This window comes from Papaver somniferum, chromosome 7 (genome assembly GCF_003573695.1).
Source record: "Papaver somniferum cultivar HN1 chromosome 7, ASM357369v1, whole genome shotgun sequence".
Taxonomy (NCBI): domain Eukaryota; kingdom Viridiplantae; phylum Streptophyta; class Magnoliopsida; order Ranunculales; family Papaveraceae; genus Papaver; species Papaver somniferum.
Genome location: NC_039364.1, coordinates 141627017 through 141642998, shown reverse-complemented (window position 1 = coordinate 141642998; position 15982 = coordinate 141627017). Strand labels below are relative to the sequence as shown.

At 37.2% G+C, this 15982-nt stretch overlaps 2 pseudogenes; both read right to left on the bottom strand.

Annotated features, from left to right (window-relative positions):
* Positions 1-1045: 1045 nt before the first annotated feature.
* LOC113298613 lies at positions 1046-6777 on the bottom strand (annotated as a pseudogene).
* A 1100-nt stretch (positions 6778-7877) lies between these two features.
* LOC113295324 lies at positions 7878-14007 on the bottom strand (annotated as a pseudogene).
* Positions 14008-15982: the final 1975 nt, after the last annotated feature.

The following is a 15982-nucleotide window of genomic DNA, read 5'->3' as shown; positions in this document are numbered from 1 at the left end:
AAAATGCTAGCAATAAAAACTACCTGAAATTGTTAGGAGAATTTATATAAATACGAACTATAAAAGGAAAATTAAAAGATATCAAATTTATGGAGTATAAACTTTAATTGTTGGAGCCAAATATATATTCTCTTAAAAGGAATGAAAGATATATTTGTTTTCTTAATTATATAGATTTCTTTAATACATTAAATCGTATCATGTTAAAAATAAATTTATGAATATAAAAAGTTTAAGAGTATATTAGAGAGTTGATTGGAAAAATATGGCTATAAATAGAAGCGGGACACAATTTTGAAACAGACGAAAATGGAATAGAGGACAGCCTTTTTGAAACGGAGGGAGTATTAGATATAGAGTACTACATTAACTAGTTGGAAGCCTAACAAGCTAAGCTCCAACAACGTACTACTACATTAATTGAACAAGTTGATGTGCTAGCCTACCAGCGAGCTTCATGGGTAACCTACCCAAAGGAGTCGAAACGGATGGGGAGCTGAGATTGTGTCACAAGGGGAGCAAGCTAACTCTACCTTCCATGTTAATTCATGCAATATTACGTCATTGTGAGCTCGAACCTGGGACCTTCTAGAACGTATGAAACTTTGAGAAACGAGGATGACCAGCTGAGCTAAGTGCCCGTTTTTGAATATATACACTCCTCCAATCTCCTTAATATCTTGACTTAGTCAAAGCGGACTTATAATTTAGGATGGAGGGAGTATTTGAATTCACAATTCTTCGGCCTGTACTGTTTCGTGGAGACAAAGAAAAATAAAAAAGAATTAAGTTATTTTGGGATGGTGAAGGTAGGTGTTTGCTACGCACATTAGGTTTGGTTAAATAAAAACATTGAGTTTAGTTAAGGGTGATAATTATTAGCTTAAGTAAAGGTTATATTTAGTCACTGCTTTTTTTTTTTTTTTTGTTTCAAAAAAGGACCTTAGAGCTGTTTGACCAGGTCAAGGTCAAGGTCAAGAGAGCCAAACCGACCCGCATTAAATAAAGTAAATATCACATGTTTAAGAATAACAGAATGGACGACAGTTGATGTTTTGTCAACAGAAAGTTATTTCTCGTAAAATGAAACTACAAAATCAAGGATTGTCATCGATGTCGAATCAAATAATATCGATACAAATATAGTATCTCCGAAAAAATGCGTCTCCTCGTCAGTCCTCCCCACAGTAGCAACCATTTGATGCAGATAAGTCCTAAACTCATAACTCTATTTTCATCGGGTCAGACTGCCGTTTTCTATCGAGGGGATTGCACCACAACAATAGCTTCAAATTAGAGTAATCGTTTCTTTCTTTTCTTTTACCTTTTTCTCTTTCACAGTAGTAACACATAAGAGGCTAAAAGACTGGTGATGGTTGTGATTTACTTCCTCCGGGAAGTTACCATTAAAATATAAGCCAATATGCGACTACCTGCACCGTATAGGAAAAGAATGATTATAGAACGATTCCAATTGTGAATATCATAGCCCGTTTTCATGAGTGAAGCACAACGTGTTAGCAGCCAAACTCCAGAGTAGCTGTTAAACAACAAAACAGTGAGCAATACTAGTCAAGTTCTGTAAGCACAATAGGAAAGGCATATAGGAAAACCAAATGCCACAGTGTACCTTCTTGCATTCGATATTACAAATGCTTGCAAAGCCCACTTTGGATAGCACAAGTTTGCTATGAACTTCACAAATTTAGTTGGCTGCTGAATCGAAACGAGAGTCAAAACCACTGGAAGGAGAACTGACTACTGGAAGAAGGAAAAAGAAAGATTATTACTGGAACTTGAAATCACAATTGAAAAGGATATTATTCAATTCGAACTGTACACTTTTGAAGAGAGTATGTACTAGCTGGGCTGCTCCAGGTTCGAGAAAGATGGAAAAGACATAGGCTATACCAGTTACACAGTACACAAGAGAGACCAGAACAGTGTAGTAATCCATTAACGAAGACCTAGGGTCGTTGAAGAAATAAAACATGGATAGATAAACCACAGGCTTTACAAGTGTATTGAAATTATCAACTGTATCCTTTGATAGAAAATAAGCCAAGCTGCTCATGCCGGAACTGCTCTCCCTCCAATAAATTAACCTATCCGGTGAGAAGGATCTCAAAGCAGCAATCTTGCATAATAGAGCTGGCAATAATGAAATATCTCGAAGTGAGTAAGCAAACAGAATATAATCAGAGAAAATTAACTTCGTAGTTCAGAGGGGATTGACTTTTGCTACTTACAAACTGCTATTACTGTGTAGGTATAACCTGTTAACCCGAAATTTTCATCACTCACTTTAGCAAGTAATGCTAAACAGGCTCCAGCAAGAAACAGGATTAGAAAATCCACAGCATGTATTTTGGATTCTCTCAACCGCTGTTTGCTCACTCTGATGCAAGATATTAGAGTTTACACTAGTTATGATCACACAACTAATAACAGATAAAAAAATATTATACTTGAGCTAATGCGGCGAAAGAACAGCTCAATATCATTCAGACGCCAAAAACAGCAGAAGTTGCAACATAGATTTTATTAGTCAGAAAGTCGGCAAACTAAAAACCAATGATGCTTGAGTACTAACCTCCCGAAATAGTATCTGTACTGCTTAAATACTCCAGGAGTTTTGCGGTTGGACAAGTCTTTCAATATCAAAGAATTGTAATGAAAGTTGCCCCATTTGATCTCAGCATTAGACTTAACATCCTCCGAAAAGTCTCCAGCAAATGATCTCATTTCCGCTCCACCTACATCAGCATTGTGTTTTGTCTCAGTACTCATATCTGGACCTCTAAATGAAAAAGTGGCTGCTTCAGCATCGAGTTGCATATCCCAAGGTATTGGGTATCCTTTATGAAGCATCCATCTGAGAGGAAGTTGTTTTATGTCTATGCTTGTGCTTGGTACTACACCCTCCAAAAGGTCGATGAAGTAATCTGGTGGATTTACCCGATCAGGAACGATGACCCCAAGGCCTGCAAAATATTGTTCCACTTTCTTGACTGGTCCATTATATACCATAAGACCGCCTTTGGCTAGAAGTATTAGATCATCAAACATCTTGAAAAGACCATAGCTGAAGAAGACAATAATAGTTCATTAAAACTAGGAGGCATGTACAAACAAAGGAAATCACAAAGAAAGACCATGATCCTCAAGAAATGTAAATTCCTGTCGTTACCTGGGTTGGTGAACTACCGTACAGATGTTTACCCCTTCAAGTGCCTCACGACGAAGTGCTCTTAAGAGCAACTGGGAAGATGAACTGTCTAACCCAGATGTTGGTTCATCTAACATCAGTAGCCAAGGTTCCATAACCATTTCCATTCCAACATTTACTCGTTTTCTTTGACCTCCGGAAATTCCCCGGTTCTCTACTGTTCCAACCAAGGAATCTCTTACGTGATGTAGCCCCAAGGAGTCGATAACTCTTTCAAAAATCAGAACCTTATCTGCTTTTGGCATGTCAGCTGGTAGCCTACAGTAATCAGAAAAATGGCTGTGCTCAATTACATGAAGTAAGGCAGACATTTATCTCAAATTTTCCCAATTGGAGCATATACCATGACAAAATAATTGACATTTGCATGCAAGAATAAGTGTGTGTAGCATACCTGCAATTGGCACTGAACATGAGATTCTCCTCTACCGTCAAATTCCCATGCACGATATCATCTTGGGGCACAAAACCGATGATTTTCTTATACGAATGGATGGATTCATTCTTTCCATTAATAAGAATAAGACCTGTCTTTTTGCCCCCGTAGCTTTTCCTGCCAGAGCATTAAGAAATGTCGTTTTCCCAGCTGCAGATGGGCCCATGACAGCAGAAACACGACCAGGTCTTATTTCTCCAGTAACACACCTCATGAGGAATTTGTTTTTCCCTTTTAGTGTCAGAGTTAGTTCTCTGAAAGAAATTTTAATCATTGGTCTGCTCATGATGACTTGCATCTCGGTAGCCATTTCAATTACTCCAGAAAAGGTCAAGTGCTTGTCTCCATGTTGTAGAGCTTTCTCCTTCTCAATTTTTCCATATACATACTTGAAAATTTGGACAGTAGTATGCATGTGTTTCCCCATTGGTGTATGCGTTTTACTACTCTCTGTACTAAAGTTTTGATTACTGTTAAAGCTCGCCTCAAGATCGTGCGCATTCCCCATGGAATTTGTTGGTATCTTCTTATTTGCTATTTCTTCGTCAGATAATTTCTGCTGAGATGTTCGTGAAATGTCTACGCCCTCATCTCTCTCAGTTCTAGACTGGCCCAGAATTATGATACCCTTCGGTTTTCTGGCACTGGCATCTGTTTGACCATAAGTATGTGGTAATGATCTTTGCTGTCCAAGTGCATGCTTCTTGGTAACGTCTCTTGCTGCCTTCCGCCCTTCACGCTCATGTATACGTGCATGTGTAGTTTTCTTAACACTCCTGGCTGCAGTTTCCCTAGATCTAGCGTTTCTCTTTTCATGAATGGTGAGAACATAAGCACCGCAGTTATAGAAAACAATCAGCAGAGCACCCAATGCAACCTACATTGCCAATTAAAGGCATCACTGTCTACCAGTCGCAGCTGTAGGATCACTATCTAAGATTACAAGAATATCTGCAGACTTTATGGTCTTGAAAGAAGAAAATGCTAGGTATGTCAAGACTTACTATAGTAATAGCACCGTATAAGCGGAGACCTTGTGTCGCAGTATTCAGATTGCAAGAAGTCAACTTGAAGCACTCTGCAAGAAGGCTATTAAAAGGTCAAGCTGTGGCAACAAAATTCTTTAGTTCCAGTCTAAAATTATGTGTAGTAAAGAGTATTAAAATCATAGAACCATCAACATATTGTAAACTATAAATTGTTGTAAAGTGCTAAAGTCTAAAGGATATAATCGAAAGCAGAATAAGAATAAGGCAATGACACCTCCAGGTATTTTATCCTTCTAGTGGTAACTGAAATGCTACTAAACAAATTTTCAAGAGTAAAGAAACTTAACTTTTTTCAGATCTAGAACCTGTACGGCAGTAATGTCTGAACAAAACAACAAATCAGAATTAGTAAATAAGATAACAAGGCAAGAAAATAATTGGATCGAGGTAAACCAAGAAGGAACTGAATCCAATCAGTAAAAAAAGTGAAAGTTCCCTAAGTGATTTAATTAGTGCCAGGGATTCGAGAAAAAATACCCATCACTGCAGGGTAATTTTCTGGTGGTAGTGGGACAGTATGATCCTGCTGAACAGAACATCTCACTACTACTTGCAATATCAACCCAAGAATCTGCTCCCCCACAAGTATGGTCAAGTTGTTTATGAGGTAATGGGTACTGGTACCTGCAATATACGTTAGTCATTATCAGCTCAAAGCAATACATAAGAAAACATGAGATAACCACACTTTTTGTTAGATAGTACAATTTATAGACTTACGGCTCACACATGCTAGTCGTCTTATTTAGTTCCGCAAGTGGGCAATAGGAACCTAAAGGGCAAGCTTCAATGAATATAAACAAACAACGATAAAAAATTAGTAACTGTTATCCTCCTTATAAAACAGCAAACTTCTAAGACTACAAATAAAACAGCTTCAACTAACATAATTTACAAAATTGTACTGAGCAAATTAATAGTTTTTTTCTGCGTCATTGACTTTTGATTAGCCATTCATTACAAAATGGGAGTTCATTTTGGCATTAAGAAGAAAAACTCGTTCATCAAATACTTACGTATCATACATGTAAGACCCTGCGGACAGAAGAAGCCCTCACAACAAGAGTGACAATTGCTAGCTCTAGTGGGCATCTTTTTCAAATTCTTTAGATCGACCAGATCATCAAAATCAACTCTACAGGCCCATCCAGGTTCACAGCCAGCATTCCAAGTTGTCAAATTACAATTTACATTAGGTCTCAAGTAGGTGTTACTCTTAGTCTTAGTTATGAGATATCTCTGAAAGTAAAACTTTATTTCTGCTGCCGTACAGAGGCGCTGGGTCATATCCCCTGTTGATCCAATTGTTATCAATAATCAAATGCTACAAGAAAAACACACAGACGCATATCAAGCAAAACAAAACAAATGCTGTTGAGATAGACCCACTTATATGTGAAGCAATTTGTTATGAACCCATTACCCATGGGTAGAATTCATCTCATAAAACAGTCTACAAGGTGAGAATGCCCATGTGCCCTATAAACATCGCAATGTGGGACGAAGGATCCTAGCACGCTTTCAGCCGAAAATACTAAAAATGGCTCAACAGGAAACATATACATGGTTAACGTTCGACCGTCCGTTGATCCTTGTAGTTAGTTTAGCATGACTATAGTTTACTACTATATCAAGTGCAAAACTAATCCATGCTATCACTGAGAAAAATGATAAATTGTTATAACAAACGATGAAATAAAATCCACAGCTCCCCTAACATATACCTTAGAACGTATAAACCATGACCCTGGTCTGTTGTATTACCAGTAAGAATGTATTGTTAATAGTGTTCTGTTTTCAAAGTACATACTCTTCTTGCAAAAGACACAAGAGAATCGGTTTTACCTTCTGTTCTTTCAATACAAGAAGATACGAAATCCAAATCCGCCTTAAAACTAAATGCCGCATTCCAATCTTTCTTCCTTATATATTTTAGACACATGCAAGTCATTAAACAAGTAGAAATCAATTAAAGTTAATCAGTACATGCGGAAAAAGATAAAAAGTTCAATAATGATAACCCACTGATCCTGTATACAGAAAGCCAAATTATGGTTAACTTCGCGGCGAAAGATGGTTGTGAGATTGGATAGACGTTGGTATATTAGCTTTGTAACTAACGGAAGTAGCTCAGGATTACGTGTTCGTTTGAACTCAACAAGTAGTGGATATAACTTATCAGGATGACTTGTATGATTCAATCCAGCAAGTTTTTGACACTGTACTTGCCACGGAAATCTACATAACATGATAATCAAGATTATAAAAGATGTAACTCGACAGGCGTAGACCTTATCCCTGCCCATAAGAATGATTGGCATTAGCTCAAGAACAAAACAGAAAACTCATAAGTGTTTGATTAGACTGGTAAAATCGCTGTATATAATACGGAGTATACATTAAAAAGAATCAAATTGCTTATTAAAACAATAAGGTTCGGTTGAAAAATCAAGTCGTAGATTACGAAGTAAATTCCATAATAATTACATTTAATAATACAGCTCCGAAGAATTGATAACTTCAACTCAAATGGTCATTCAAATAGTAAGAAATTTTGTCATATACCTACCATGACGAATGGTAAGGACATCTAATTTAGTGTTTTATAAGTGGACCGATATGGTTCATCTTATTTCATGATGAGATCCTCTCAGTTAGAACTTAGAACGCTCATTCTTCTTCGAAATTTTCATCTATTGATGATGACAAGATGAAGAAAAAGTTGGAGGGAAATTTTCAGCTTTTGGAGATGTGACTATGACGTGTCTAGACTCTAGAATTTACAGTGTCTAATAGAGCATGACATGGTGGAGAAGTTTGACAAGCCAATTTCAGTAGCAACACATGCTCTGCCTAGTAGGAAGATTCAAGTGAGTTGAGAGATATAATCCTTCCCGAGTAATTACCAATCAAATAGGTGAACAATTTAAGTCTAAAATGTATTTTTCGGAATCCATTTTGATAATATTGTACAGTTCTGTGAAATTTCCTTCGTGTTTCTTTCCACTGTAACTTGTTCTTCATGACACTTGCATTTATCCTGAGATCATAACATCGTGTTTGGGATATAAACGAGAAAGACATGGACGGTTTTCTCAACAGAGTTGCTTTAATCTCAAATAATATGAATACAAACCACAGCAAGTATAGTATTAATAAAATATGTCTCCTCAAACTCATAACCATTTCATATGCTCAACAACTCAAGTTCTAAACACGTGTTAGTATGGGTTAGAATATTACTACAGAACCTTCGGTTTAACCAGTCAGGCAGTGTTATTCTACTGATTAAAGTGAGGTTATCATCGAGTGACAAGTGATAACCAATGTTCTTGAGTGGGGTTACACCACAACAATAGCTTCAAAAGCTGTCTTTTCTTCTAATTTTTCTCTTTTACATAAAAATAAGAGGCTAAGAGCGACGAATTTATTTACTTTCTTTGGAAAGAGACCATTAAGATATAAGCAACTATGCGACTACCTGCACCGTAAACGAAAAGAACGATTATGGAGCGATTCCAATTGCGAAGATCATAGCCCCTTTTCATGAGTGAACCACAACGTGTTATCAGCCAAACTCCAGAATAACTGTCAAACAACAAAATAGTTAGCCATACTAATTCAGTTACAGAAGAACGTCAGGAAAGACATTTAGGAGAATTGAATACTACAGTACACCTTTCAGCATTTGATATCACAAATGCTTGCAAAACCCACTTTGGATAGCATAAATTTGCTATGAACTTCACAAATCCAGTTGTCTGCTGAGTAGAGACGAGAGTCAAAACAACAGGAACGAGAACTGACCACTGGAAGAAGGAAAAAAGAAAATACAGATTGTTAATACCGGTGGAACATGCAATGGCAAATAAAGGGATGTTACAAACTGGAAAGAGTGCGTACCAGCTGGGCTGAGCCAGGTTCAAGAAAGATGGCAAACACATAGGCTATGCCAGTAACACAGTACACAAGAAATACCAGAACTATGTAGTAATCCATGAACGAAGACCTAGGGTTGTTGAAGAATAAAACATGGAGAGATACACCACAGGCTTTACAAGTGTATTGAAATGATCAACAGTGTCCTTTGACAGAGAATAGGCCAGGCTGCTCATGCCAGAACTACTCTCTCTCCAATAAATTAACTTATCGGTTGAGAAGGATCTCAATGCAGCAATCTTGCATAGAAGAGCTGCAAACCAGCAGTAATATTTTCGAACAAATGAGGAAGTATAAATGGAGTAAAATTCAAATATTGAAAGAACATAGATCATCAGCAAGAAATATAAAAGAGAGGAGTCTGAGGAGGTTTGAGTTCAGCTACTTACAAACTGCTATTACCGTGTAGGTGTAACCTGTTGCCCCGAAATTTTCATCACTAACTTTAGCAAGTAATCCTAAGCAGGTTCCAGCAAGAAATAAAATTAGAAAATCCACAGCTTGTATTTTAGATTCTCTCAACCGTTGTTTGCTAATCCTGAATTGAAATAATAAAGTTAACGCAAGTTAAAATTACAAAACGCCATAGCAAATAAAATAGATTTAAACTTGTATGCTGCAAAAGAACCAGCTCATAATCACTCCAGACTGACCAATCAGCAAAAACAAAAGATATTTCCTTCTTACATGTACTCGGCTGGATAGTTTGTGCACATTAAAGAGCTCTGAGAATTCAGTATTTACCTCCCAAGATAGTATTTGTATTGTTTAAATACACCAGGAGTTCGACGTTTGGACAAGTCTTTCAACATCAAGAAATTGTGATGTATGTTATCCCGTTGGATCTCAACGTTACACTTAACATCCTCCCATATATCTCCAGCAAATGATCTAACTTCATCTTCATCTACATCAGCACTCGTCTCTGGACCTCTTGATGACGAAGCGACATCTGCGGCATCGAGTTGCATATCCGGGGGTATTGGGTATCCTTTGTGAAGCATCCATCTGAGAGGCAGCTGTTTCATGTCTATGCTAGTGCTTGGTACAATACCCTCCAACAGGTCGATGAAGTGATCTGGTGGATTGACCCGGTCAGGAACTACGACCCCGAAGCCTGCAAAATATTCTTCGACTTCCTTTACTGGTCCATGATATACTATAAAACCACCTTTTGCTAGAAGTATGAGATCATCAAACATCCTGAACAGGCTAAAGCTGAAGAAGATAATTACAGATCACTAAAACACTGAGGAAAACTGAACAAACAAAGGAAGCAAAATGAAAAAAGCGTGAAGTCTTATTGTTAGCTGGGTTGGTGAACTACTGCACAGATGTTCACCCCTTCAATTGCCTCACCAGGAAGTGCTCTTAGAAGCAACTGGGAAGATGAACTGTCTAAACCAGATGTTGGTTCATCTAAGATCAGTACCGAAGGTTCCATAACCATTTCCAGCCCAACATTTACTCGTTTTCTCTGACCTCCGGAAATTCCCCGGTTCTCTATCGTTCCAACCAAGGAACATCTTACATGCTGTAGCCCCAAGGAGTCGATAACTCTTTCAATAATCAGAACCTTATCCGCTTTCGGCATGTCAGCTGATAGCCTTCAATAATCAGAAAAGCTGGCAGAATTAGAATAGAAATCGGCAAGTTAATTTAATGTAGCAGAGCAAACTTTTTGAATCCCCTATTGGGATGCGTAATAACTCAAGAAAAACCAGCATGACTGTCACGACCCAATTCACAAGTCAGCAATACAGTCCCATCTTTGATCACTTTATGAGGTTCTACTTGCTCTAGAGAGAGCCCTCCAAGTTCAGGTCCAACTCTTTACAAGGCCATGGTTACATGTGAAGTCCAAGTCGAACCTTAAAGACTTCAGAGCAACTATTCACTTTAGGCAATGTGAAATGTTACAATGACAACATGAATGACTATATCATGCAAGGTTAACTACATGAAGCATACCTGCATTTGGCACTGAACATGAGATTCTCCTCTACTGTCAAATTCCCATGCACAATATCATCTTGTGGCACAAAACCAATGATTTTCTTATACGAGTGAATCGATTCATCGTTTCCGTTAATAAGAATAAGACCCGTCTTTTTGCATCCCGTAGCTTTTCCAGCTAGAGCATTAAGAAATGTCGTTTTCCCAGCTCCGGATGGACCCATGACAGCCGAAACGCGACCAGGCATGATTTTTCCAGTAACACACCTCATGAGATGTTTGTTTTTACCTTTCAAAGTAAGGGTTAGGTCTCTGAAAGAAATCTCAATCGTTGGTCTGGTCCTGAATTCTGTCTGAGTGGCCATTTTAATTACACCTGAAAAGGTCAGTTTCTTATTATCTTGTTGCTGAGCTTTCTCCTTCTCAATTTTTTCATATACATACTTAAAAATTTGACTGTTAGTATGCATGTGTTTCCCCTTCGGTGCATGCTTTTGACTATTCTCCAAACTGAAATCTCGATTACTGTTAAAGTTGCCTTCAAGATCATCTATAATCTCTGTGGGGGTTGCTGATCCCTTCTTCGTTCTATTTTCTGATTTGGATGACTTCAGCTGATATGCCGTGAACTATCTACGTCCTCATCGGGCTCACTTTTAGCATTGCCCAGAATTATTATTTTCTGTTGTTGTCTGGCTGTCCTTTGACAAGAAAGCGTACTTGATAATGATTTTTGCAGCCCAAGTGCATGCTTTTTGGCAACGTCTCTTGCAGCCTTCCACCTATTAAGCGCATGTGCAGTTCCCTGGACACTTCTTGCTGCAGCTTCCCTGGATCTAGCGTTTCTTCTTTCACGAATGGCGAGAACGTGATCAGAGCAGTTATAGATAATGATCAACAAAGCACTCAATGCAGCCTACGTTGACAATTGAAGGTGTCAATATTTACCAGTTGCAACTGCAGGATCGATATTCAAGAGTACAAGCATATGTGCAGACTTCTTATATTGAGGAAAGAAAATATCACTTTATCAGCACTTACAATAAGAATAGCACCATGTAAGCGGAGACCCTGTATTGCAGTATTTGGGTCGCAAGAAGTCAACTTGAAGCACTCTGCAAAAGGGCCATTAAAAGGTCAAGCCCGGAAGCAAAATCCTTTACTTCTAGTCTGAACTTTCACAAACGCAGCGTAAATTTAAGGACATGTTCTACTTGAAGATCTTTGTCTTGATAGAATTTTGTACAATTGCTCGAGTCCAAGGGGTATAAATAGAATCTCCAGGTATTGGATCGTTTTAGTGGTATTAAACTTGAGTGCTACAAACAATATGTCTAAGAATAGCTAAACAAACTTACTTTTTTCAGATCTTGAACCTGTACGGCAGTAATGTCTGAACAACACCAGCAGAAAGAATTAGGAATAAGGGAACAAAGTTTCTTACAAGATAATAAATTAATCAATATAAGCCGAAAAGAGACTGAACTAAATCAAAATCAAGGCATCTAACAGAGTAAACCTAGATTTCAATTATCTATCAACAAAGTCGCAAAAGTTACATAAGCGACTGATGAGTGCAGGGTTTGGGGATAAAAGTAGGAGTACCCATCACTGCAAGGTACTTTTTTGGTGGTAGAGGGACAATATGATCCTGCTGAACAGAACATCTCACTACTACTACTGATATCAGCCCAGGAATCTGCTCCCCCACAAGTATGGTTTAGCTGTTTTGGAGGTAGTTGGTAACTGTATCTGCAGTAAGTTGTAGTCATAAATTAGCTAAAATACATATAGAAAAGAACAAGAGATAAACAAACTTTTAGTAACTACAATATCAACTTACGGTTCACACATGCTAGTCGTCTTATTGAGTTCCGCAAGTGGGCAATAGGAACCTAAAGGGCAAGCTTCAATGAAAATAAAACGAATAAATAAGTTCGTGAATATCATTCATCCTCGATATAGCATAAAATAACAAACTTCTAAACAGTACAAAATAACCAATTTAAACTGATATAATTCTCACGCTGTATCACAAATTAATGGTCTTCTGTGGCATTGACTTTGATATGATTTGTACTTTTGTAGCATTCAACTCAAAACCTAAGTTCATTTAGTCTTTAAAAAGATAGGATTCTCAGATCAAATACTTAGGTATCATACAAGTAAGTCCACGAGGACAGAAGAAGCCCGCGCAACAAGGTTGACAAGCGGTAGTTCTAGTAGGCATGCCGTTCGAATTTTTCAAATCAACTAGATCATCAAATTCAACTCTACAAGCCCATCCAGGTTCACAGCCATCATTCCAAGTGGTCACATTACAATTAATATTAGGTTTCAAGTAGTTCTTTGCGAGGAATCTACTAAAGTAAAATTTTGTTTCTGCTGCTGTACATAGCCGTTGTGTGATATCCCCTGTTGACCCAATTGTTATCAGATTTCAAATGCGAGACAACAACAACAAACTAAATAAAAAATAAAAAAAATGATGTTGAAGTAGTCCCCCTTGTACACAAAGCACATTCAACCGAAAATACAGCAAATGGCTCAACATCTCAAGTTTTCGCCAGTCACAAGTTCTACTTCATATCTATACGGTTTACATCCGACCATCCAGTGACCCTGACAGTTAGTTATACATGACCCTCAATTACTTTAAAAAGTGCATACCTAAATCCTGCTATTCATTGAGAAAGACAATGAGTACAAAGAGGGAGGTCCAAAGATTCACGGCTTTGCTATAATACACCGTAAAGCATATAGGCAATGACTTGTGTCTGCTTTTCACTAACAAAGTATAGATGTTTGCTCTTTTGTAACAATAAAAATGTAGTGCCTTTCATGTAATCAAAGTAATAAGAGTATCTTTCTAGCAAAAGACACAAGAGAATCAATTCTACCATTTGTTTTCTCAATACAAGAAGATAAAAATCCAAATCCGCCTTAAAATCAAATGCCCCATTCCAATCTGCCTCCCTGGAACAAAACAAAATCACTTAAACACCAAATTAAAACAATCAAACACTAATTGAAGTAATTCGTCAAGAAGAAAGTTTACAAAAAATAACCCACTGATCTTTGATACAGAAAGCCTATTTACAACTAACGTCGCCTTGAAAAACACTTGTGAGATCAGACAGACGTTGGTAAATCAGCGGTGTAACTAATGGAAGTAACTCAGGATTTCTTGTTCGATTGTATTGATCAAGTAGTGGAACTAACTCAGAATTACTTGTTTGATTGAAATCCTCATCAAGCAGTGGAGGTAACTTAGAATTACTTGTTTGATTCAAATTATCAAATAGTTGGCATTGTACTTGCAATGAAAATCTACATAGAATGATTATCAAGAGCAGAAAAGATGTAATTCGATCTGCCTTGATTTTATCAATGCCCATATTGATCTAAATTGTCTCTAACAACATGATTTTTCTTTTAAAGATATCGATTGAAATAAGTAGAATCTTTCTATACAGAGACATAATCAAAATTCAAGAAAATTATCAACAAGTATATTCCAAAAATACATTAAATAATAAAAATTGAAAACTTCAACTCAAATAGTCATTGAAATATTCATAAAATTATTTTAGGCCGTATACCTACCTACCGGACCATCAAGAACTGGAATAGCTGTCGTTGTAGTCGTAGTCGTCGTGACGGAAATGTGAATAATTTGTTGTTTTAGGTAACCTAGGGTTTCATATATGGACTGGTAATTCAATTTAGAAGCGAGAAGAGAGTGGTGAAGGAGAGACAACATGGTGAGATTCTCTAAGTTTGAGTAAATAATTCTGTCTGTGAATTGCATTACACCAATGAGGAGGAGGACAGTGAATAACGAGACAAAGAAATGGAGGGAAATTTTCAGCTTTTAAATACGTTCGAGAGGAAAGATTAGGTCTGGCCACAATGGGGGATGATTCCTAATGGGCCATATTCTGCTGTTATTATGATGAAGAGCTGAGAGAGAGGTTACGTATAGAAAGCTATTGGGGCGTCACCATCCAATTGAGGGGTTTCATTTGGATATTTAATGACCAAAAATCTGGTTATGGGGTACTTTTGATTCAATAACAACTGTTCGAACTATCTTCAAATTAAAATTAAAATTTAAAAACATAAACAAAGCCTAATTTCTATTCTTCATTCTTCACATTTCAATTGCTCTTCTTCTTCCTCTCCTTTTTCTCTTCATCTTCTTCAACGATAAATCCATTTGAATTCATATCATCGAACAAACCCATGGTGTATGTAAGGTAATAATCGAACAAATCCATATTTGTTTACTCGTTTTTGTGCTTAAAATAGGTTAGATTGAATGAAATTGAAGTAAAATTAGCGTTTCAGTAATGTTTCTGCTAGTGCTACGTCTAAGTTCGGTGCTTCTTTTCTAGACGTAATTTTAGTTTATGAAGAAATCACGGCCAGGTTTGGATTAATTCCAACCGTAGAATTTTATTTGCATGTAGTTTTACGTCCAGCTTCTTTTTAATTCCAACCGTAGAAATTGACTTTACGTCCAGGTTTGGATTGATTCCAACCGTAGAAATTGGTTTTACGTCCAGGTTTGGATTGATTCCAACCGTAGAAATTGATTTTACGCCCAAGTTTGGATTAAACCGTAGAATTTTATTTGCATGTAGTTTTACGTCCAGGTTCCTTTTAATTCCAACCGTAGAAATTGATTTTACGTCCAGGTTTGGATTGATTCCAACCGTAGAAATTGGTTTTACATCCAGGTTTGGATTGATTCCAACCGTAGAAATTGATTTTATGCCCAGGTTTGGATTAAACCATAGAATTTTATTTGCATGTAGTTTTACGTCCAGGTTCCTTTTAATTCGAACTGTAGAAATTGATTTTATATACAGGTTTGGATTGATTCCAACCGTAGAAATTGGTTTTACGTCCAGGTTTACATTGATTCCAACTATAGAAATTAATTAAATTAAAATTAACTAAAGGGTTGTTCGGTCATTACAAAATTATTTGAGATAAGAGGTTTTTGATATTACTTCTGGGTGACCCTTTTTTGTCCTATTAGCTGAAGCCCCTCTAATGGAATGTGACGCCCCAATATTATTGACGGCCGTTGACACCAGTTAGATATCATTGGGAAACTCGCAAAAATCATCCGCATCTTTATGATGAACCACATCCTACGGACTAAAAACCCCTACTGCGAGTAAATCTATCATCCATACTTTCGCAAAATCCAGGATAATATTCTTCAAATTTGAGGGGGGCCTTGTGGATGATCCATAAGGTTATTTGTGAAGGTAAAATATCTGACCGCCACGTGTAAGCGTCCTAAAAAGTGAATACGATATAAAAAGATAAATGAGATGCACCGAACAAGGACCAAGAAGA